This window comes from Monodelphis domestica, chromosome X (assembly GCF_027887165.1).
Source record: "Monodelphis domestica isolate mMonDom1 chromosome X, mMonDom1.pri, whole genome shotgun sequence".
Taxonomy (NCBI): Eukaryota; Metazoa; Chordata; class Mammalia; order Didelphimorphia; family Didelphidae; genus Monodelphis; species Monodelphis domestica.
Window position 1 is genome coordinate 74,425,386 of NC_077235.1, and position 23,977 is coordinate 74,449,362.

General features: G+C 45.4%; 1 long non-coding RNA gene across 19 annotated transcripts in view; it reads right to left on the reverse strand.

The window, feature by feature from the left end:
* The window catches only part of LOC103091903 (uncharacterized), a 55,792-nt gene extending 32,189 nt beyond the window's left edge, over positions 1–23,603 (reverse strand). The window contains exons 1-12 of one of the 19 annotated variants that reach the window (XR_008914494.1): positions 23,448–23,603; positions 22,935–23,108; positions 19,642–19,815; positions 16,349–16,522; positions 13,056–13,229; positions 11,410–11,533; positions 11,172–11,278; positions 9,785–9,867; positions 7,917–8,053; positions 6,225–6,402; positions 4,583–4,767; positions 2,667–2,886 (exon numbers count right to left, since the gene is read on the reverse strand). This is a non-coding gene — a long non-coding RNA (uncharacterized LOC103091903). The other 18 variants (XR_008914483.1, XR_008914486.1, XR_008914495.1 and 15 more) reach the window with 18 other exon arrangements.
* Positions 23,604–23,977: the final 374 nt, after the last annotated feature.

Genomic DNA, 23,977 nt, shown 5'->3' on the forward strand with positions numbered 1-23,977 from the left:
ATGAACATCCTTGTGCAAACATCAACAGCATGGAAATAGATTTTGATCAAGAACACATGTATTACCCAATGAAATTTCACATCAGCTATGGGAAGGGTGGGGGGAAGGGAAGGAGGGAAAGAATATGATTCTTGTAACCAAGGAATAATGTTCTAAATTTACTAAATATATTAATTTAAATTAAAAAAAGACAGCTATCTAGGCAAAGAAGAGCATCCTGAACTTAAAACCTGCTTTTGACCTTTCCTGGCTGTAGTGTAACCCTGGCCAAAACCCTCTCCTTTTGACTTCACTTAGCCCTTTCTGTCAAATGAAGAGGTTGGACCAGATGATGTCTGAGATCTCTTCCAGCCTCCAGGCCACCCAAACCTCCAAGCCCCTTCAGACTCCTCTCCTATATCCCTCTCCAGCTCCAGTCACCTAGTCATAAAGCCTCCTCCCTCTATGACACCAACACTTCCAGACTAATGCCTTTTGGTGGGCCAGCCACCATGGAGCTAGTTCAGTGCATGTTCTATGCTTAAAGCCTAGAGTATAGCCCATGGATCTCTCTGCACCTTCCTTTCCTGAGCCACAGGTGTTCCCAGTGCTACAGGGACTGTCTCACTTCAGAATGGAAAGCTATGGTTCAGCAGAGATCATTTCCCTTCTTTGTGAGTGGGTCCCTAGATGCTCTTAGGCAAGTCCTGGTTTCTCTGGCCTCTCATACAAGCATTCCCAGTCCTAAGCGGACAGACAGGTGGAGCTGAATCCAGGCTAGACAGACCCTGCTCTGCAGTGAGACCTGATGGGCAGTGATGTCAGTGCCCACCTTGGTCAGGCAGTGGTCCTTCTCCCAAACACCCTGCCCTTAGCCTAGTCTCTATTGTTTCTCACTGGACATCCTGCTCACATCTCTGCCAGGATTTAGTGCCTTTCTCAACCCCACACTGGGCATCCATTTCCGCTCTACTTTTCCCCCTCCACAGTTCCTTTTTTTCTCCCCTCCTCAAGAGGCTCCTAGGTGCCTAGGCCTTGGTGTGATTTCAGAGGGAGAGGGTTCTCTTACTTCTGCCCTCCAGGGAGACTGTCAAGGAGAGAGATGACCACAGGATCATGGTAGATTGACAGAGACCCTGGACTGTGTTTCAATCTCTTTTTGCCCCACTCTCCCCTTATAACGTCTCCTAGTCAATGTATTGATATAATAGGATTTTTGTGTCCCCACACTACTCATGCCAGGGCCTTCTCAGCATTTCAACCTTCACTTTGTGCTCAGGATCCCCCAAGTGTTTGGCTGTATAAGCCTATAGACACAAAAAGCAGGCCCATTTCATTTGTATACCAACATATTTTCATTTCTATGTCTCTAGATTCTGATCCAGAGGATACTTATGTCCAAATGAAATATTTCACTGCTCCCATTGATGAGAACCAATAATAAGTATGCCCCAAGATAACTCCTGCCCTTCTTTTCCTTCATTCCATCACAGGAGTTCTCAGATATTCATTCTATCCCCTCCATTATTGTCTTTACTCCTTCTATTGACCCATCAACCTCATCCATCATTCCCTCTGTTGTTAGGGGTATGAATATTCCCACATTCCCCCTCTAGTCTAACCTATGTGTATGTATGTGCATACATACTTATTCCCTCTCCCTGAATAGGATTACCTTCTCTCTCTCTCTCTCTCTCTCTCTCTCTCTCTCTCTCTCTCTCTCTCTCTCTCTCTCTCTCTCTCTCTCTCTGTGTGTGTGTGTGTGTGTGTGTCTGTCTCTCTGTGTGTGTCTCTCTCTCCATACAAGATTTATCTGCTCAGCTCCCTAAATGCTTAAAACAAATTTCATATTACACTGCCTAAGGTAGGATATTTGAAGGTTCCCATGGCTGTGTGCAGAGTGTGTGTCATTCCAAGAGAATGTGAATCTACTCAAAGAGCAAGCTAGATTGAATGAGCCCCCATTAATCCAGTTCTTATATGGGAGTCCTTGTGTCCTCATGTATCATACACATGACTCACAACGGAGAATAGCATAAGTCTAGACACTGAACACATCGTTGCTCATAGCATATGGGCATATTGAAGGGGGAGCTGTCAAGCCATATAGATTCATCCATGTGTAGACAGGAAATCTGCATGCTCACATATGACTGAACAAAGGAATGGAGAGAATTCATAATAGAAAGGCATTAGGGGATGGTATCAATATCTGAATGTATGGACTGACAGAAAATGGTGGCCTCCTTCCAGTTTAAATAACTACGGAAGGCAGCCTTTCTCAACTGGGAGATTTGTTTGAATCTCCACCATTTTTTCCATGTGATTTTCCATAAGAATGAATATACACTCAACCTGTTTTTCCTTTGGCTACCCTAAAAGTCTTTCCTTCCTAAGTCAGAGAGGTGTTTCTCAAGGTCTTTCTGGAACTTCTTCTATTGTTTCCTCCTCATTATCAATGGATATTGATGAAAAATTCTTCGTGAAATGATTGTATTTATGGGTACAGGAGTGTCTTTCTATTAATTGCTGTATATGTGGCCAATTTTCCATCCCATCCCTTGGGCATCACTGGTTATCAACTAGAAGAGATCAGACCAGGTTGAGGGGGAGGTACACTGTGCCCACTCCTTTTTGTGTGTGCATTGCCTTAGAAATCTATGAACAGAATTGTTTGCTGAAATCAATTTGGGTGGGTGATGAAGTGTTTATTGCCCTCCGGGGAAAGCTTTTTCCTATACTCGGAGCCCCAATGCTACATTGAATTGGGCTCCTGCTTCTTAATTCTTGCTCTTCTTCAGTCTTTGTGGAAGCAGAGAGAGACAAGTTGAGTGAGAGATATCCATGATCTTTGCATGTCGGGGGAGAAGCAATCTCCCTGTGGCTGGTAGAACATCACAGACTAGTCTAAGGTGGGACAGGAAAGGGCACAATGAGCTGTGGTCAAGAGCTTGTTATTGGGAAGGCTTCCTCCTATCCCACCCTGCATCCCCCCCCCCCACCATTCTGCCACCCAAGCAGGACCTTTTGTACAGCTGACAATCTCCCACCTCTATTCTCTGTCCCTCATCTCCAGCTTGCTTCCCACCAATGAAGTCCTATCAATCTGCCCCCACCCTCCACCCACTCCCAGGCTCTCTCATCCTTTGGCCAACTCTTGACCACCTCTGCCCCATTTGGACTCTCAAAGGCCCTCCTTCACACACATAGCAGTCCCCCTCCCAGAGAGAGAATTGTCTGAGGGCAGGAGAAAAGGACTTTGCCCAGCCTGCTACCTACAAGGTTCAGGAAACGTTGAAGGAGAGCCCAAATGGAGTCAGTTCTGAGTCATCCCAATTTCACAAGTGGAGAAGCCAAGGGATTGTGCTCAGGCTCATCTTGGGGGCTGTCCACCCCCTTTTGACCCAAAGGCCAGGGGAGTGATTGGTCCCTCTCTTAGGCCAGGTTCCAGTCTGAAGCCTGCCAGCATCCCTAGCTCTGAGGGAAATTTCTTCAGCAGCTGTGCTGGAGTAGCTTGCAGGGAATTTGGGCCACTTTAGCTTGGCTCCCAGTGGAAGCAGAGCCCAGGAGATGAAAGGCAGCTACCCTGGCAGGCTCCCAGGCCATCTTTGGCCCTTTGCTGTCTGTGTGAGCCTTGGCCAAGCCCCTGCCTTACTTCTTGACTTCACAGTGTCCCTGAGGCCCCCCCCCCTTCCCCCGCCAGAGCCACACGTGCCCCCCTCCCGCTGGGCTGTGACATGTCTGGAGGAACCAGTCCTGGACCTTTTCCCTGCCCTGGGAGCTGTCCCAGGTCCTCAGCTTGTGCTCCCTGCCCACAGATCACCCAGGTTCAGGCAGCTGAGCCTGGGCTGGGCTTAGGGCGGTTCCCCACATCTGTCTCCTGTGCAGTAGCCATTCTCAGCCAGAGGGGGAGCCGTAGCCTAGCGGAGCCCAGCCCTGGCTAGGCGCCCCTCCCCCGCTCAGAGCTGATGGCCAGTGACGCCAGCGCCTGGACATTCTGCAGGGCTCCTGCGTCAACTCCCTCCCCCCTCCATCGGCCCCCAACGGGCATCACCCTCCCACCCGCCTGGCCTCAGCTCCTCTCGCGCCACCCCCCACCCCCGTCCAGCTCCGCCGCGTGCGCTTCCAGGGGGCTCCCCACGCACCCACTGCGGCTCATCTCCTCGCTCCCACCTTTGCTGCTGCAAGTGGCCTGGTGCGGGGCTGTTACACACTGTGGCCATCCCGGGAGCCCGGCATGGACGGAGGGAGGCACAGGCACCGTTATTGCTGCCCGGGCCCCTCTGCTGTGTGTCCACACGTCCCTGCGTCAGCCCTTCAAAAGCCCACCCCATTGGGCCCGCTGGGTTCTGGTGCACGAGGCCTCCAACATGGCCGCTGCCCAATCTAGGGGCTTCTGGGGGGCTGTAAGGGGACCCGATAAGGAATCAGCAATCCCTAGAGAGCACGCGGGAGTGCTCAGATCTCAATAGCATGGGAATGCCGCAGAGAATTCAGAATACCATTCTTCAGGAGACCCTCCTCTCATATTCCAGTCTAGGGCTGGGCAGGGCCAATGGGGGAGCACTCATTCAGGCTCAATAAGCAAAGAAGGGAAGCTCACCGAGGAGGAGAGATGTCTGACTCTTCCACCATCGCATTCCATAGGAATGAATATTGCCAGCCTGTGTTGCCTTGGGTTGCCATGACTCTTCTGCCTCAGTCAGGCATGTGTATCTGAAAGTGCCTCTGTGGGCCGCCTTCGGGCTTCTGCCACCGTAACTGCCAATGGATGGGGATGACAACATTCTATGGAGTGATTTGGGGGAACAAGAATTTGCATGTGAGCATGGAAGGGTCTTCTCTGGGTGTGTGGCTGGCTGAGGGGCTGGGTGGGGTTCATGTGGGAGTATCCCATGCTGCACTGCAACATTTGTTGGATCCATGGTAGCAGGTTGGAAGATGTCAGGTTGGAGTGGAGACACCTTCTGCTTTGTGCTTTCTTTTAGATTTCTGTTAACTAGAGTATTTGTAGGAATAAGGGTGGGCCTATTAAGAAGGGCCTTTAGCCTTCCTGGGAGGATGCTCTCTCATATCCCTGGCCCCATGTTTACAAATAACTGCACTGGACTCCTGCTTCAGGCCTCATCTTTGTCTTCAGGCTGCTGGCAACAGAGAGACAATGTTAAAGAGAGACTGGCCATAAGGATGACCTCTGTAGGTTGTAGTAGAAGCCTTCTGCCCTGCTTGGAGGAACTTCCCAGATTAGCCTGGGTGGGAAATGTAGGGGTGATGAGGTCTAGAGCAGGGATTGTGATTCAGCAGGCTTCCATCCCCACCCTGAGTTCCCCTAAAATCCTTCTGCAGCCCAAGCAGGTTCCTTTAAACAGCTTGCAATTCCCACCTTTGTTCAGTCTGTGATCTCCACTTTCCCGTAATTATTGAAAGCCCAGAAGCCACTCAGTCCATGTCTACCAAGTCTTTGTACGTCCCTGTCACTCTATGGTACCCCTCCTTGCCCATGTACCCCATTTCCTTAATGCACAAGAACTCCTTCAGCAGCTCATAATCTAGAAGAGGAATTCTCTGAGATCAGAAACATGGACCTTGCCTAGGCTTCTACCTCTACATCCAAGGATCTTGTTGAAGGAGGGTCCAGAAATCACGAGGGGGTGGGAAAATCCCTGATTTCCTAAATGAAAGAAATTCTGGGAAGGTCACATCTACCCCAGCCTGATCCAAAGCCCCTTATCACTTGATCTCTTCTCCATGACTGAAGACGCCCAGAAGTCCTGGCTCAATGGGGAATGTCTCCACCTGATTCTGAGGGAACCTGAGTCCCTGCAGCTTGGATCTCAGAAGAGTTAGCTGCCAAGGTGTAATCCATCTACCTTGGCAGACAAGAGAATTTGGCACTCTGACCTGGATTTCCCCTCCTGGCTGTACTGTAACCCTCATCCAAACCCCTTTCCTTTTGACTTCACTTAGCCTTTTTAATTAAAGGAGAAGGTTGAACCAGATGACCTCTGAGGTCTCTCCCAGCCTCCAGGCCACCCAAATCTCCAAGCCCCTTCAGAGTCCTTTCCTACATCCTTCCCCAGCTCAAGTCACCCAGTCAAAGCCTCCTTGCTCTATGACAACAACACTACCAGTCTAAAGTTATTCAACACACGATCTATGATTTCAGCCTAGAATATTGCCCATGGGTTTCCTGGGCCTTCCTGTTCTGAGCCACAGGTGCCCCCAGGCTACAGGAACTGTCTCACCTCAGAATGGAAAGCCACAGTCCTGGGGTGACCAGTAGGAATCATTTCTTTCCCTTGGGACTGGATTCAGCAGTCTGTTGATTGTGTTTCCCGATGACTTTTCTGACAAGTGAATTTCAGGGTGAACTTTGGGTAAATTCCCAGAATTCTCTCCCCTCTTAGACATCCATTAGCAGCCCTAGGAGGACAAGCAGACAAGAAAAGGTGAGTCCAGTCCAGCCAGAGCCTTGTCTTTTTAACCTCTCCTAGCTGATACCTGGTTAGCAGTGAAGTCAGTGCCCACCTTGATCAGGCAGTGGTACTTCTTCCAACAACCCTACCCCACTTTGAATGGTCTCCCACTGAGTTTCTTTCTAATCTCTCTGCCAGCAGTCATTGCTCCTCTAACTCCAATATTCTCAGGCTTCATTTTTTGGTCCCAGCCTCCTTTGCACCTCCCTTATCAACAATGCTAGAAAGCAGCACTTAGGGTTTGGGATTTTCCAGGTGGGTGCGGGGAGATGGAGATTCCTTACTTCTGCTGCTTCCAGGGAGTCTGGCAGAGAGGGAGACTGTGATGTATGGACAGATCCCCTGGGCTGTCTCTATCCCTACACCTCTCCTGCCTCGTATAAGCCCACCCCTTCCAGACAGCATATTATGATATAATGGGGGTCTTTGTTTCATCAGACTTTTCTCATCAGGGGAATCTCTTCATCTCCACCTTCTCATTCCTGCTCTGGATGTCTCGTTGTTTGGTTCTCTCATTCCCATATACAGGAAGTTCAGGCCCATTTCATTGATGTATTTGTTCTCTATATTCCTATGACTCTGGAGTCTCTAATTTATTTTATAACAGAACATTTGTGTGTATAAAAATGTAGAGAATGTATGACATCTCCTGTGTAATGAGGACAGAGAACATATTCAGGGTTCCAAGACCTGCGGCTACCCTGTCCTTATTCCTCTCTAGCATTACTTATACTGGTTCTATTATTTCATGTGCATGACTGATATACCCTGGGTCCTCAAAAATATGAGCAAACATCTTTATTATCCTAAACCTCAATGTCTAGGTGAACTGAGATTCTCTCTGTATTTCTATATATCTACATATATTCTCTGTTATAGATAGATAGAAAGAGTTTTTGTCTTCCTCTGAATCATATATGGGCTCTTCTCCCTCTCTGTATACCTGAAAGGCTTCTCCTTCCTCTGCCCCTGGGCTGGGCTCCTATTGGTGTCCACAGACAGTGTCTTATTGTTCACATATGGGAGTAAAGAGGGAATATGTGGACCACAGGAAGAGCAATCTAGGTGGAATCAGCTGTCACCAGTGCAGGACTCATATATGATATAAGCTACCCGAGAGCACAAGTATATGAACAAGGAGAAGCACACTTGAATAATCAAATGGCACTTCCCAAGGGAGAATACAGTGAATCTCTGCACCCCAAATACAAGAGTTTTCATACTAATTGGCTCTACATATCACACAGGGAGTCATTAATGCCTAGAAAGGACAGGTCAGTGCTGAATTCTGCACACTAAGATGGTATAGAGGAGAATTCCTATTATGAATCTATAAAGAGAATACAGCTATGCCGGAATATATGGGTGAAGAGAGAAAGGCTGAATGCTGCTCCATGTTTAAATAAGCAGATAAACAGGGATCTTGATCAGGGGATGATATATCTAAGCCGTACTACTGACCTCTTCTTTGGGATTTTCCAAAGGAATCAACGTGCTCAACTGCTTTCTCCTTTGGCTTTCTCATCTCTTCTTGTATTTCAGGCAGCTGTTTCTGAAAGCCCTTTTATTACTCCTGTTTAGTCTTCTCTCCAAGATTCCTGAAGGATATCAATGAAATGTTTTTGAAATGATTAAATTGACGGGTACAGGAGAGTGTGTATATCTGGTGTGAAAATCTGTATCTATGTCTGTGTCAGTGTGAACATTTGTGTTTGGGTCTTCTGCCTTCTCTCCCATACCTTGTGGATAGATCCTTGGTTAGACAGTAGTGAGGATTTATGTAGATCCCAAGCCCATTCCTTGGGTTGGATTTTCCCTTAAGAATTTCATTTACTACACAGTAATTGCTGGAGTGAGTTTTGGGCTTGTTGATAATATACTTAAAATTAAAACTGTCCTGGGGAAAAGTTGCCCTCAAATATATCTGCTCCCATTTGTCCTTTCAAATTGGGACTGGGTTATTTGCTTCTGGCCTCATCTTTCCCTCTTTAAACTTTTTGCAATCAAGGAGACAATATTATTGATAGATGTCCTTGAGCTCATCACTTAAAGAGGGGGCTAATGTCCTCTTCCTGTTTGCAATAGCCCCACAGACTGGCTCAGTGAGGCCATAGAAATGTCACATGTGCACTGATTTAGGGACTGTTCATTCAGGCTTTCTATCCTACCGTGCTTTCCCCTAGGATCCTTCTGCAGCCCAAGGAGAACCCTTTAAACAACTCAACAGTTCCCAACTTTATTCAGTTCATGATCTTCATTTTCCATGTAATTATTGAAAGCCCAAATGGCACTGAACGATGAGTACCACCAAGCCTTTCTTGATCCCTATTCCCTTCATGATACCCATCTTTGCCCTCTCTCTACCCCATTCCTCATGTCCAAGAACTCCTTCAACATGCTGAGACCCCAGAGGAGGAATTCTCTGAGATCAGCAACATGGACCTTGACTGAACTTTTACCTCTAAATCCAAGGAATATGTTCAAAGAGGTTCCAGAAATGTATGAATGGGATGGGCAAATCCCTGTATTCCTAAGGTCACTTTAAGGGAAGGTCACTTCTCCATTAGGCTGATCCAAACCCCTTACTGGACCTCTTCTCCTCTATGGTTGAAGACTCCCAAAAGACCTGGCTCTATGGGGAATTTATCTGATTCTGAGGCAACCTGAGTCCATAAAGCTTGGCTCTCAGAAGAGGTAGCTGCCAAGATGTAAGCCAGCTTGCTTGGCAGACAAGAGGATCCTGGACTCAGGGCCTGCTTTTGCCCATTCCCTTCCTGGCTGTGTAACCTAGACCAAACTCCTCCCCTATTCTTCACTTCATGTAACCCTTTCTGTCAAAAGATTAGGTTGGGGGGTGGGAACGAAAAGAAAATTATCTGTTTCCAATGAATAATGTATGGAAATGACAAAATAAAATAATGTTTTAAAAACAAAAAAACAAAAAAAATTAGGTTGGACAACATGACCTCTGAGATCCCTTCCAGCCTCCATCCTCAAATCTACAAGCCCCTTCAGACTCCTCTCCATCATTGCCTCTCCATCTCCCTTCACCCAAACAACAGCCTCCTCCCTCTATGACAAAAACACTGCCAGTCTAATAGTTTTTGGTGAGCCAGGCCTCATCCAACTAGTTCAGGCAATATTCTATCCCTAAAGTCTACCATAGCACATGGTTCTCCCTGGACCTTCCTCCTGAGCAACAGGTGTCACCCCTTCCTACTGGGACTGTCTCACCTCAGAATGGAAATCTGTTGCTCTGGAGGGACTAGCAGGGGTCTTATCTTTCTTTTGAGTCAGGATTCAGCAGTCTGTGGCTTCTATTTCCTCACCACTTCTCTGCCAATTGATCCTCAGAGTTGCCTTTGAGTAGATTTCTGGACCTCTCTCCCCTCTCAGACATCCATTAGCGGCCCTAGGGGAACAAGCAGACAAGAGAAGATGAGTTCTGGCTTGCCATACCCTCCCCCTGTTAATCCTTCCAATCAGAGATGTGGTGAGCAGTGAAGTCAGTGTCCACCTTGGTGAGGCAGAGGTCCTTCTCCCAAAAACCCTGCCCCAATCTCCAGGGTCTAGCAATGGGAATCCCACTAAATTCTCTGCCAGAAATCAGTGCCCGTCTCACTCCAACCCTCTCAGGCTCCATTTCCATTCCATCATTCTCACTTCCTGCCTCCTTTTCCATGTTCTCACCATCAATGCTACAAGGGACCCCAAGGGGTTGGGCTTGTTCAGGAGGGTGCGGGGAGATGGACTTTCCTTACTTCTGCTCTTTCCAGGGAGTCTGTCAAGGAGGGAGATGACTATAGTGACTGTGAAGGATGAGCAGAGCGCCAGGGCTGTCTCTATCCCTACACCTCTGCTGCCTCTTATGACCCTGCCCCCTCCAGTCAGCATATTATGATGTAATGGGGTCTTTGTGTCATCAGACTATTCTCATCTGGGGGATCTCTGCATCTCCCTCTTCCCTTCCTACTTGGGAGATATCTCAGTATTTGGCTCTGTATCCGTATATACAGAGAGATCCAGCCCATTTCATTGATATATCTATTCACTACATTCCTATGACTCTGAAGTCTCTCACATAATATGTAAAGGAACATTTGTGTGCATGAGAATTCAGAGAATATATGACATCTCCTGTATCTGAGGATAGAGAATATATTCACATATGTAAGACCTCAGTCTGCCCCCTCCTTATTCCTCTCCAGAATTACTAATAAGTGTTCTAGCAAGTCATTTCCAGGTCTTACACTTCCTCTGTCCTTACAACCCCCAGCAATCATCCCTTATCCCCCTCCTTCCTGTCTAGGCACTCACAGATTCTCTCTATTCATTCCTATATATTGACATATATTCTCTCCAGATAGACAGTCAGACAGAAAGACAGATAGATAGCCAGACAGATAGATAGAGCTTTATCTTCCTTTCTCTGATTTATATATCGGCTCTTCTTTCTGTATTCCACAAAGGATTCAGCTTCCCCTCCCCTTGGGATAGACGTTGGGTGATGTCCATTGATGCCCACAGACAGTGTCTCATTCCTCACATATGAGGAATCTAGATAGAATCAGTTCTCACCAGTACAGGACTCATTATAGATAAATGGTACCTGGGAACTCACATATGTGAACAAGAACTACAATTGCATAATCATATGGCACTTCCCAAGGGAGAATACAGTGAATTTCTATTCCCCAAATATAGGTGTTTTCATACTTTTTGGCTCCATAGATCACAAAGGGAGTCAGTAATGCCTAGAAAGGACTCGTCAGGGCTGTATTCTGGACTTGAAGGGAGTGTAGAGGAGAATTCCTAATATGAATCTATAAAGAGAACAAAGCAATACCGGAATAAATGGGGGAAAGGAGAATGCCTGAGTGTTCCTCCATGACTAAATAACCCCAAAAGACAGGGATCCTGCCCAGGGCATGATAGTTCTGAGCCTTCCACTGACCTCTTCCATGGGATTTAACATAGGAATCAAAGTGCTCAACTCCTTTCCCCTTTGGCTTCCTCAATTTTCCTCCTAACTCAGGCAGGCCCTTTTGACACTCCCTTTAGTCTTCTCGTCATGATTTCTGAAGGATATCAATGAAAATATTTTTGAGACAATTGCATTTAGGGGTAGAACAATTCATGTGAATCTGGTATGAAAGTCTTTATTTATCTCTATGTCAGTGTGAATATTTGTGTGTGTGTGTTTCCTGCCTTCTCTCCCATCCCTTGTTGGATGGATCCTTAATCAGACAGTAGTGGGGATTTATGTAGACTCCATACCCATTTTTTGTGTTGGGTTTTCCCTTAAGATTTTGATTTCCTATAGTAATTTCTGGAGTGAGTTTGGGGTTGTTGATAAAATGCTTATAAACCCTCTTCAGGAAATTGTCCTCATATATTCCTGGTCCCATTTGTCCTGACAAATAGGACTGGGCTGGTGCTTCTGGCCTCATCTTTCCCTCTTCAGCCTTTTTAGAATCATGGTTACAATGTTAGTGAGAGATATCTTTGAGCTGATCTCTTCAAGATGGGACAAATCCACTCTTTGGGATAGCCACACAGACTGGCTCAATAAGCCAATGGAAGTGTCACATTTGCCCTGATTGATGGGCTGTTAATTTAGGCTTCCATCCTGACCCTTCTTTCCCCAAAGGACCCATCTCCCGCCCAAGCAAGTTCCTTTAAACAACTCAGAATTCCTACCTTTATTCAGTTTGTAATCTCCACATTGCATTTGATTATTGATAGCCCAAATTCACTAAACTCATATCTACCAAATATCTCTACCTCATTCTTAATGTCCAAGAAATCCTTCAGCAGCTTAGACTCCAGAGGAGGAATTCTTGGACATCACCAAAATGGACCTTTCCTAAGCTTTTACCTCCATATCACAGGAAAATGTTCAAAGAGGGTTCGAAAGGAATTAGGGGCATGGAAAATTCCCTACATTTCTCAATGGTAGAAATTCAGGGAAAGACACTTCCACTGCTAAGTGTCTACCCAAGGCTGATCCAACGCCCCTCAGGGGCTTGGATGGCCCCTCAACTGATCTCTTCTACATTACTGAAGACTATCAGAAGTCCTGGTTCTATGGGGTATTTATCCATCTACTTCTCAGGGAGCCCATCCAGGGAACCTGAGTCTATGAGTCTTGGCTCTCAGAAGTGGTAGCTGCCAAGATATAAGCCAGCTAGCTTGGCAGACAAGAGAGTTCAGTACTCTGAACCTGGATTTGCCCCTCCTGGCTGTACTGTAACCCTGGTCCAAACCCCTCCCCTATTGACTTCACTTAGCCTTTCTATCAAATGAGGTCCGTACAGATGAGCTCTGAGATCTCTTGTACCCACCAGGCAAACAAACCTACAATGCCCTTCATACTCCTGTCCTACATCCTTCCCCAGCTCCAGTCACTGAGTCATACAGCCTCCTCCCTCTATGACTAAACAGTACCAGTCTAAAGGCTTTTGGTGGGCCAGCCTCCATCCAGCTAGTTCAACACACGTTCTATGCTTTAAGCCTAGAATATACCACATGGGTTTCCCTGGGCCTTCCTGTCCTGAGCCACAGGTGCCCCCCTCAAAAGTCCCTGTGGGACTGTCTCACCTCAGAATGGAAAGCTATGGTTCTGGTGGGAGCAGCAGGGATCTTTTCCCTTCTTTGCACTGGATTCAGCAGTCTGTGGCTTGTGTTTCGTGACCACTTTCCTGATAAGTGCTTCTCAGGATGTTCTTAGGCAAGTCCTGGTTTCTCTGGCTTCTCAGACAAGCATTCCCAGCTCTAAGAGGAAAAGCAGACAAGTGGAGATGAGTCTAGGCTAGACAGACCCTGTCTCCTGCTGACACCTGATTGGAAGTGATGTCAGAGCCCACCTTGATCAGGAAATGGTCATTCTCCCAACCACCGTGCTCCAAGTCTAGTCTCTATTATTTCTCACTGGGCATCCCACTCACATCTCTGCCAGGAGTTAGTGCCCCTCTAAACCCCACACTCAAGGTCCATTTGCCCTCTACCTTTTCCTCTCCCCAGTTGCTTTTTTTTCTCCCCTCCACAAGAGGCTCCTAGGTGCCTAGGCCAAGGTGTGGTTTGCAGAGGGAGAGGGAATGTGGGGTTCTCTTACTTCTGCTGTCTAGTGAGACTATCAAGGAGAGAGATGACCACAGGACCTTGACAGATTACCAGAGACCATGGACTGACTGTTTCAATATATTTGCCCCACTCTCCCTTTATTACCCCTCCTAGTCAGCGTACTATGATGTAATGGAGTCTATGTGTCCTCACACTATTCCTGGCAAGGCTTTCTCTGCATTTTTCCCTTCACTTTGTGCTCAAGAGCCCTCAGTGATTGGGTGTATAAGCCTATATACACAAAGAGCAGGCCCATTTCATTTATATAGCAACATAATCTCTTCATTCCTGTCTCTAGATTCTGATCCAGAGGATACTTATGTTGAAATGAAATATTTCATATCTCCCATTGATGAGAACCGTTAATAAAGAAACCACAAGATATGTTCTGCCTTCCTTTCAATTCATTCCAGGCCAGGAAATTTCAGATATTCATTCTATCCCCTCCTTTATTATCTTTAGTTTTTCTATTGCCCCATCCACCTCATCCATCATTCTCTCTGTTGCTATGGATATGAATATTTCCTCATTCCCCCTCTAGTCTTATGTATGTGTATGTGTGTGCCTACATCCTTATTCCTTCTTCCTGAACATATATGTAGGATTACCTTCTCTCCTCTCTATACAAGATTTCTCCTCTCAGCTCCCTAAATGCTTAAAACAATCTTCCTGAAACTCTGTTCAAGATAGGATATGTGAAGGTTCCCATGGCTGTGTGCAGAGTATGTGTCATTCCAAGAGATTTTTAATATACTCATAGAGGAAGCTAGATTGAATGACCTCCCATTAATCCAGTTCTTATACAGGAGTCCTTGTGTCCTCATGTATCACACACATGACTCACAAGGGAGAATAGCATAAGTCTAGACACTGAACACAGTGCTCATGGTATATGGGCATATTGAAGGAGTCAAGTGATATGGATTCATCCATGTGTAGACAAGAAATCTGCATGTTCACATAACACTAGCAAAGAAATGGAGAGGAGAATTCATAATAAGAATGTAGAACTTTTCAATATCTGAATGTATGAACTGCCAGAAAATGGTGGTCTCCTTTCTATTTAAATAACCAGGAAAAGCAGGATTCCACAGATGGGAGGTGTGTTTGAATCTTCCACCATTTTTTTCCATGTGATTTTATATAAGAATGAGTATACTCAGTCTGTTTTTCCTTTGACTACCCTAAGAGTCTTCCCTTCCTAAGTCAGACAGGTGTGTTTCTCAAGGTCCTAATGAACTCCTTCTATTGCCTCCTCCCCATAATTACAAATGGATAAGGATGTAAAATTCTTTAGGAAATGATTGTATTTATGAGTATGAATCTGGTATGAAAGTCTTTATTCATCTCTATGTCAGTGTGAATATTTGTGTGTGTGTGTTTCCTGCCTTCTCTCCCATCCCTTGTTGGATGGATCCTTAATCAGACAGTAGTGGGGATTTATGTAGACTCCATACCCATTTTTTGTGTTGGGTTTTCCCTTAAGATTTTGATTTCCTATAGTAATTTCTGGAGTGAGTTTGGGGTTGTTGATAAAATGCTTATAAACCCTCTTCAGGAAATTGTCCTCATATATTCCTGGTCCCATTTGTCCTGACAAATAGGACTGGGCTGGTGCTTCTGGCCTCATCTTTCCCTCTTCAGCCTTTTTAGAATCATGGTTACAATGTTAGTGAGAGATATCTTTGAGCTGATCTCTTCAAGATGGGACAAATCCACTCTTTGGGATAGCCACACAGACTGGCTCAATAAGCCAATGGAAGTGTCACATTTGCCCTGATTGATGGGCTGTTAATTTAGGCTTCCATCCTGACCCTTCTTTCCCCAAAGGACCCATCTCCCGCCCAAGCAAGTTCCTTTAAACAACTCAGAATTCCTACCTTTATTCAGTTTGTAATCTCCACATTGCATTTGATTATTGATAGCCCAAATTCACTAAACTCATATCTACCAAATATCTCTACCTCATTCTTAATGTCCAAGAAATCCTTCAGCAGCTTAGACTCCAGAGGAGGAATTCTTGGACATCACCAAAATGGACCTTTCCTAAGCTTTTACCTCCATATCACAGGAAAATGTTCAAAGAGGGTTCGAAAGGAATTAGGGGCATGGAAAATTCCCTACATTTCTCAATGGTAGAAATTCAGGGAAAGACACTTCCACTGCTAAGTGTCTACCCAAGGCTGATCCAACGCCCCTCAGGGGCTTGGATGGCCCCTCAACTGATCTCTTCTACATTACTGAAGACTATCAGAAGTCCTGGTTCTATGGGGTATTTATCCATCTACTTCTCAGGGAGCCCATCCAGGGAACCTGAGTCTATGAGTCTTGGCTCTCAGAAGTGGTAGCTGCCAAGATATAAGCCAGCTAGCTTGGCAGACAAGAGAGTTCAGTACTCTGAACCTGGATTTGCCCCTCCTGGCTGTACTGTAACCCTGGTCCAAACCCCTCCCTTATTGACTTCACTTAGCCTTTGAGGTCGGTACAGATGAGCTCTGAGATCTCTTGTACCCACAAGGCAAACAAACCTACAATGCCCTTCATACTCCTGTCCTACATCCTTCCCCAGCTCCAGTCACTGAGTCATATAGCCTCCTCCCTCTATGACTAAACAGTACCAGTCTAAAGGCTTTTGGTGGGCCAGCCTCCATCCAGCTAGTTCAACACACGTTCTATGCTTTAAGCCTAGAATATACCACATGGGTTTCCCTGGGCCTTCCTGTCCTGAGCCACAGGTGCCCCCCTCAAAAGTCCCTGTGGGACTGTCTCACCTCAGAATGGAAAGCTATGGTTCTGGTGGGAGCAGCAGGGATCTTTTCCCTTCTTTGCACTGGATTCAGCAGTCTGTGGCTTGTGTTTCGTGACCACTTTCCTGATAAGTGCTTCTCAGGATGTTCTTAGGCAAGTCCTGGTTTCTCTGGCTTCTCAGACAAGCATTCCCAGCTCTAAGAGGAAAAGCAGACAAGTGGAGATGAGTCTAGGCTAGACAGACCCTGTCTCCTGCTGACACCTGATTGGAAGTGATGTCAGAGCCCACCTTGATCAGGAAATGGTCATTCTCCCAACCACCGTGCTCCAAGTCTAGTCTCTATTATTTCTCACTGGGCATCCCACTCACATCTCTGCCAGGAGTTAGTGCCCCTCTAAACCCCACACTCAAGGTCCATTTGCCCTCTACCTTTTCCTCTCCCCAGTTGCTTTTTTTTCTCCCCTCCACAAGAGGCTCCTAGGTGCCTAGGCCAAGGTGTGGTTTGCAGAGGGAGAGGGAATGTGGGGTTCTCTTACTTCTGCTGTCTAGTGAGACTATCAAGGAGAGAGATGACCACAGGACCTTGACAGATTACCAGAGACCATGGACTGACTGTTTCAATATATTTGCCCCACTCTCCCTTTATTACCCCTCCTAGTCAGCGTACTATGATGTAATGGAGTCTATGTGTCCTCACACTATTCCTGGCAAGGCTTTCTCTGCATTTTTCCCTTCACTTTGTGCTCAAGAGCCCTCAGTGATTGGGTGTATAAGCCTATATACACAAAGAGCAGGCCCATTTCATTTATATAGCAACATAATCTCTTCATTCCTGTCTCTAGATTCTGATCCAGAGGATACTTATGTTGAAATGAAATATTTCATATCTCCCATTGATGAGAACCGTTAATAAAGAAACCACAAGATATGTTCTGCCTTCCTTTCAATTCATTCCAGGCCAGGAAATTTCAGATATTCATTCTATCCCCTCCTTTATTATCTTTAGTTTTTCTATTGCCCCATCCACCTCATCCATCATTCTCTCTGTTGCTATGGATATGAATATTTCCTCATTCCCCCTCTAGTCTTATGTATGTGTATGTGTGTGCCTACATCCTTATTCCTTCTTCCTGAACATATATGTAGGATTACCTTCTCTCCTCTCTATACAAGATTTCTCCTCTCAGCTCCCTAAATGCTTAAAACAATCTTCCTGAAACTCTGTTCAAGATAGGATATGTGAAGGTTCCCATGGCTGTGTGCAGAGTATGTGTCATTCCAAGAGATTTTTAATATACTCATAGAGGAAGCTAGATTGAATGACCTCCCATTAATCCAGTTCTTATACAGGAGTCCTTGTGTCCTCATGTATCACACACATGACTCACAAGGGAGAATAGCATAAGTCTAGACACTGAACACAGTGCTCATGGTATATGGGCATATTGAAGGAGTCAAGTGATATGGATTCATCCATGTGTAGACAAGAAATCTGCATGTTCACATAACACTAGCAAAGAAATGGAGAGGAGAATTCATAATAAGAATGTAGAACTTTTCAATATCTGAATGTATGAACTGCCAGAAAATGGTGGTCTCCTTTCTATTTAAATAACCAGGAAAAGCAGGATTCCACAGATGGGAGGTGTGTTTGAATCTTCCACCATTTTTTTCCATGTGATTTTATATAAGAATGAGTATACTCAGTCTGTTTTTCCTTTGACTACCCTAAGAGTCTTCCCTTCCTAAGTCAGACAGGTGTGTTTCTCAAGGTCCTAATGAACTCCTTCTATTGCCTCCTCCCCATAATTACAAATGGATAAGGATGTAAAATTCTTTAGGAAATGATTGTATTTATGAGTATGAATCTGGTATGAAAGTCTTTATTCATCTCTATGTCAGTGTGAATATTTGTGTGTGTGTGTTTCCTGCCTTCTCTCCCATCCCTTGTTGGATGGATCCTTAATCAGACAGTAGTGGGGATTTATGTAGACTCCATACCCATTTTTTGTGTTGGGTTTTCCCTTAAGATTTTGATTTCCTATAGTAATTTCTGGAGTGAGTTTGGGGTTGTTGATAAAATGCTTATAAACCCTCTTCAGGAAATTGTCCTCATATATTCCTGGTCCCATTTGTCCTGACAAATAGGACTGGGCTGGTGCTTCTGGCCTCATCTTTCCCTCTTCAGCCTTTTTAGAATCATGGTTACAATGTTAGTGAGAGATATCTTTGAGCTGATCTCTTCAAGATGGGACAAATCCACTCTTTGGGATAGCCACACAGACTGGCTCAATAAGCCAATGGAAGTGTCACATTTGCCCTGATTGATGGGCTGTTAATTTAGGCTTCCATCCTGACCCTTCTTTCCCCAAAGGACCCATCTCCCGCCCAAGCAAGTTCCTTTAAACAACTCAGAATTCCTACCTTTATTCAGTTTGTAATCTCCACATTGCATTTGATTATTGATAGCCCAAATTCACTAAACTCATATCTACCAAATATCTCTACCTCATTCTTAATGTCCAAGAAATCCTTCAGCAGCTTAGACTCCAGAGGAGGAATTCTTGGACATCACCAAAATGGACCTTTCCTAAGCTTTTACCTCCATATCACAGGAAAATGTTCAAAGAGGGTTCGAAAGGAATTAGGGGCATGGAAAATTCCCTACATTTCTCAATGGTAGAAATTCAGGGAAAGACACTTCCACTGCTAAGTGTCTACCCAAGGCTGATCCAACGCCCCTCAGGGGCTTGGATGGCCCCTCAACTGATCTCTTCTACATTACTGAAGACTATCAGAAGTCCTGGTTCTATGGGGTATTTATCCATCTACTTCTCAGGGAGCCCATCCAGGGAACCTGAGTCTATGAGTCTTGGCTCTCAGAAGTGGTAGCTGCCAAGATATAAGCCAGCTAGCTTGGCAGACAAGAGAGTTCAGTACTCTGAACCTGGATTTGCCCCTCCTGGCTGTACTGTAACCCTGGTCCAAACCCCTCCCTTATTGACTTCACTTAGCCTTTGAGGTCGGTACAGATGAGCTCTGAGATCTCTTGTACCCACAAGGCAAACAAACCTACAATGCCCTTCATACTCCTGTCCTACATCCTTCCCCAGCTCCAGTCACTGAGTCATATAGCCTCCTCCCTCTATGACTAAACAGTACCAGTCTAAAGGCTTTTGGTGGGCCAGCCTCCATCCAGCTAGTTCAACACACGTTCTATGCTTTAAGCCTAGAATATACCACATGGGTTTCCCTGGGCCTTCCTGTCCTGAGCCACAGGTGCCCCCCTCAAAAGTCCCTGTGGGACTGTCTCACCTCAGAATGGAAAGCTATGGTTCTGGTGGGAGCAGCAGGGATCTTTTCCCTTCTTTGCACTGGATTCAGCAGTCTGTGGCTTGTGTTTCGTGACCACTTTCCTGATAAGTGCTTCTCAGGATGTTCTTAGGCAAGTCCTGGTTTCTCTGGCTTCTCAGACAAGCATTCCCAGCTCTAAGAGGAAAAGCAGACAAGTGGAGATGAGTCTAGGCTAGACAGACCCTGTCTCCTGCTGACACCTGATTGGAAGTGATGTCAGAGCCCACCTTGATCAGGAAATGGTCATTCTCCCAACCACCGTGCTCCAAGTCTAGTCTCTATTATTTCTCACTGGGCATCCCACTCACATCTCTGCCAGGAGTTAGTGCCCCTCTAAACCCCACACTCAAGGTCCATTTGCCCTCTACCTTTTCCTCTCCCCAGTTGCTTTTTTTTCTCCCCTCCACAAGAGGCTCCTAGGTGCCTAGGCCAAGGTGTGGTTTGCAGAGGGAGAGGGAATGTGGGGTTCTCTTACTTCTGCTGTCTAGTGAGACTATCAAGGAGAGAGATGACCACAGGACCTTGACAGATTACCAGAGACCATGGACTGACTGTTTCAATATATTTGCCCCACTCTCCCTTTATTACCCCTCCTAGTCAGCGTACTATGATGTAATGGAGTCTATGTGTCCTCACACTATTCCTGGCAAGGCTTTCTCTGCATTTTTCCCTTCACTTTGTGCTCAAGAGCCCTCAGTGATTGGGTGTATAAGCCTATATACACAAAGAGCAGGCCCATTTCATTTATATAGCAACATAATCTCTTCATTCCTGTCTCTAGATTCTGATCCAGAGGATACTTATGTTGAAATGAAATATTTCATATCTCCCATTGATGAGAACCGTTAATAAAGAAACCACAAGATATGTTCTGCCTTCCTTTCAATTCATTCCAGGCCAGGAAATTTCAGATATTCATTCTATCCCCTCCTTTATTATCTTTAGTTTTTCTATTGCCCCATCCACCTCATCCATCATTCTCTCTGTTGCTATGGATATGAATATTTCCTCATTCCCCCTCTAGTCTTATGTATGTGTATGTGTGTGCCTACATCCTTATTCCTTCTTCCTGAACATATATGTAGGATTACCTTCTCTCCTTTCTATACAAGATTTCTCCTCTCAGCTGCCTAAATGCTTAAAACAATCTTTCTGAAACTCTGTTCAAGATAGGATATGTGAAGGTTCCCATGGCTGTGTGCAGAGTATGTGTCATTCCAAGAGATTTTTAATATACTCATAGAGGAAGCTAGATTGAATGACCTCCCATTAATCCAGTTCTTATACGGGAGTCCTTGTGTCCTCATGTATCACACACATGACTCACAAGGGAGAATAGCATAAGTCTAGACACTGAACACAGTGCTCATGGTATATGGGCATATTGAAGGAGTCAAGTGATATGGATTCATCCATGTGTAGACAAGAAATCTGCATGTTCACATAACACTAGCAAAGAAATGGAGAGGAGAATTCATAATAAGAATGTAGAACTTTCCAATATCTGAATGTATGAATTGCCAGAAAATGGTGGTCTCCTTCCTATTTAAATAACCAGGAAAAGCAGGATTCCACAGATGGGAGGTGTGTTTGAATCTTCCACCATTTTTTTCCATGTGATTTTATATAAGAATGAGTATACTCAGTCTGTTTTTCCTTTGACTACCCTAAGAGTCTTCCCTTCCTAAGTCAGACAGGTGTGTTTCTCAAGATCCTAATGAACTCCTTCTATTGCCTCCTCCCCATAATTACAAATGGATAAGGATGTAAAATTCTTTAGGAAATGATTGTATTTATGAGTATGAATCTGGTATGAAAGTCTTTATTCATCTCTATGTCAGTGTGAATATTTGTGTGTGTGTGTTTCCTGCCTTCTCTCCCATCCCTTGTTGGATGGATCCTTAATCAGACAGTAGTGGGGATTTATGTAGACTCCATACCCATTTTTTGTGTTGGGTTTTCCCTTAAGATTTTGATTTCCTATAGTAATTTCTGGAGTGAGTTTGGGGTTGTTGATAAAATGCTTATAAACCCTCTTCAGGAAATTGTCCTCATATATTCCTGGTCCCATTTGTCCTGACAAATAGGACTGGGCTGGTGCTTCTGGCCTCATCTTTCCCTCTTCAGCCTTTTTAGAATCATGGTTACAATGTTAGTGAGAGATATCTTTGAGCTGATCTCTTCAAGATGGGACAAATCCACTCTTTGGGATAGCCACACAGACTGGCTCAATAAGCCAATGGAAGTGTCACATTTGCCCTGATTGATGGGCTGTTAATTTAGGCTTCCATCCTGACCCTTCTTTCCCCAAAGGACCCATCTCCCGCCCAAGCAAGTTCCTTTAAACAACTCAGAATTCCTACCTTTATTCAGTTTGTAATCTCCACATTGCATTTGATTATTGATAGCCCAAATTCACTAAACTCATATCTACCAAATATCTCTACCTCATTCTTAATGTCCAAAAAATCCTTCAGCAGCTTAGACTCCAGAGGAGGAATTCTTGGACATCACCAAAATGGACCTTTCCTAAGCTTTTACCTCCATATCACAGGAAAATGTTCAAAGAGGGTTCGAAAGGAATTAGGGGCATGGAAAATTCCCTACATTTCTCAATGGTAGAAATTCAGGGAAAGACACTTCCACTGCTAAGTGTCTACCCAAGGCTGATCCAACGCCCCTCAGGGGCTTGGATGGCCCCTCAACTGATCTCTTCTACATTACTGAAGACTATCAGAAGTCCTGGTTCTATGGGGTATTTATCCATCTACTTCTCAGGGAGCCCATCCAGGGAACCTGAGTCTATGAGTCTTGGCTCTCAGAAGTGGTAGCTGCCAAGATATAAGCCAGCTAGCTTGGCAGACAAGAGAGTTCAGTACTCTGAACCTGGATTTGCCCCTCCTGGCTGTACTGTAACCCTGGTCCAAACCCCTCCCCTATTGATTTCACTTAGCCTTTGAGGTCGGTACAGATGAGCTCTGAGATCTCTTGTACCCACCAGGCAAACAAACCTACAATGCCCTTCATACTCCTGTCCTACATCCTTCCCCAGCTCCAGTCACTGAGTCATACAGCCTCCTCCCTCTATGACTAAACAGTACCAGTCTAAAGGCTTTTGGTGGGCCAGCCTCCATCCAGCTAGTTCAACACACGTTCTATGCTTTAAGCCTAGAATATACCACATGGGTTTCCCTGGGCCTTCCTGTCCTGAGCCACAGGTGCCCCCCTCAAAAGTCCCTGTGGGACTGTCTCACCTCAGATTGGAAAGCTGTGGTTCTGGTGGGAGCAGCAGGGATCTTTTCCCTTCTTTGCACTGGATTCAGCAGTCTGTGGCTTGTGTTTCGTGACCACTTTCCTGATAAGTGCTTCTCAGTATGTTCTTAGGCAAGTCCTGGTTTCTCTGGCTTCTCAGACAAGCATTTTCAGCTCTAAGAGGAAAAGCAGACAAGTGGAGATGAGTCTAGGCTAGACAGACCCTGTTTCCTGCTGACACCTGATTGGAAGTGATGTCAGAGCCCACCTTGATCAGGAAGTGGTCATTCTCCCAACCACCCTGCTCCAAGTCTAGTCTCTATTATTTCTCACTGGGTATCCCACTCACATCTCTGCCAGGAGTTGGTGCCCCTCTAAACCCCACACTCGGGGTCCATTTGCCCTCTACCTTTTCTTCTCCCCAGTTCCTTTTTGTCTCCCCTCCACAAGAGGCTCCTAGGTGCCTAGGCCAAGGTGTGGTTTGCAGAGGGAGAGGGAATGTGGGGTTCTCTTACTTCTGCTGTCTAGTGAGACTATCAAGGAGAGAGATGACCACAGGACCTTGACAGATTACCAGAGACCCTGGACTGGCTGTTTCAATATGTTTCCCCAACTCCCTCTTTATTACCCCTCCTAGTCAGCGTACTATGATGTAATGGAGTCTATGTGTCCTCACACTATTCCTGGCAAGGCTTTCTCTGCATTTTTCCCTTCACTTTGTGCTCAAGAGCCCTCAGTGATTGGCTGTATAAGCCTATATACACAAAGAGCAGGCCCATTTCATTTATATAGCAACATAATCTCTTCATTCCTGTCTCTAGATTCTGATCCAGAGGATACTTATGTTGAAATGAAATATTTCATATCTCCCATTGATGAGAACCGTTAATAAAGAAACCACTAGACTGCCTTCCTTTCACTTCATTCCAAGCCATGAATTTTCAGATATTCATTCTATCCTCTCCTCAATTATCTTTAGTTTTTCTATTGCCCCATCCACCTCATCCATCATTCTCTCTGTTGCTATGGATATGAATATTTCCTC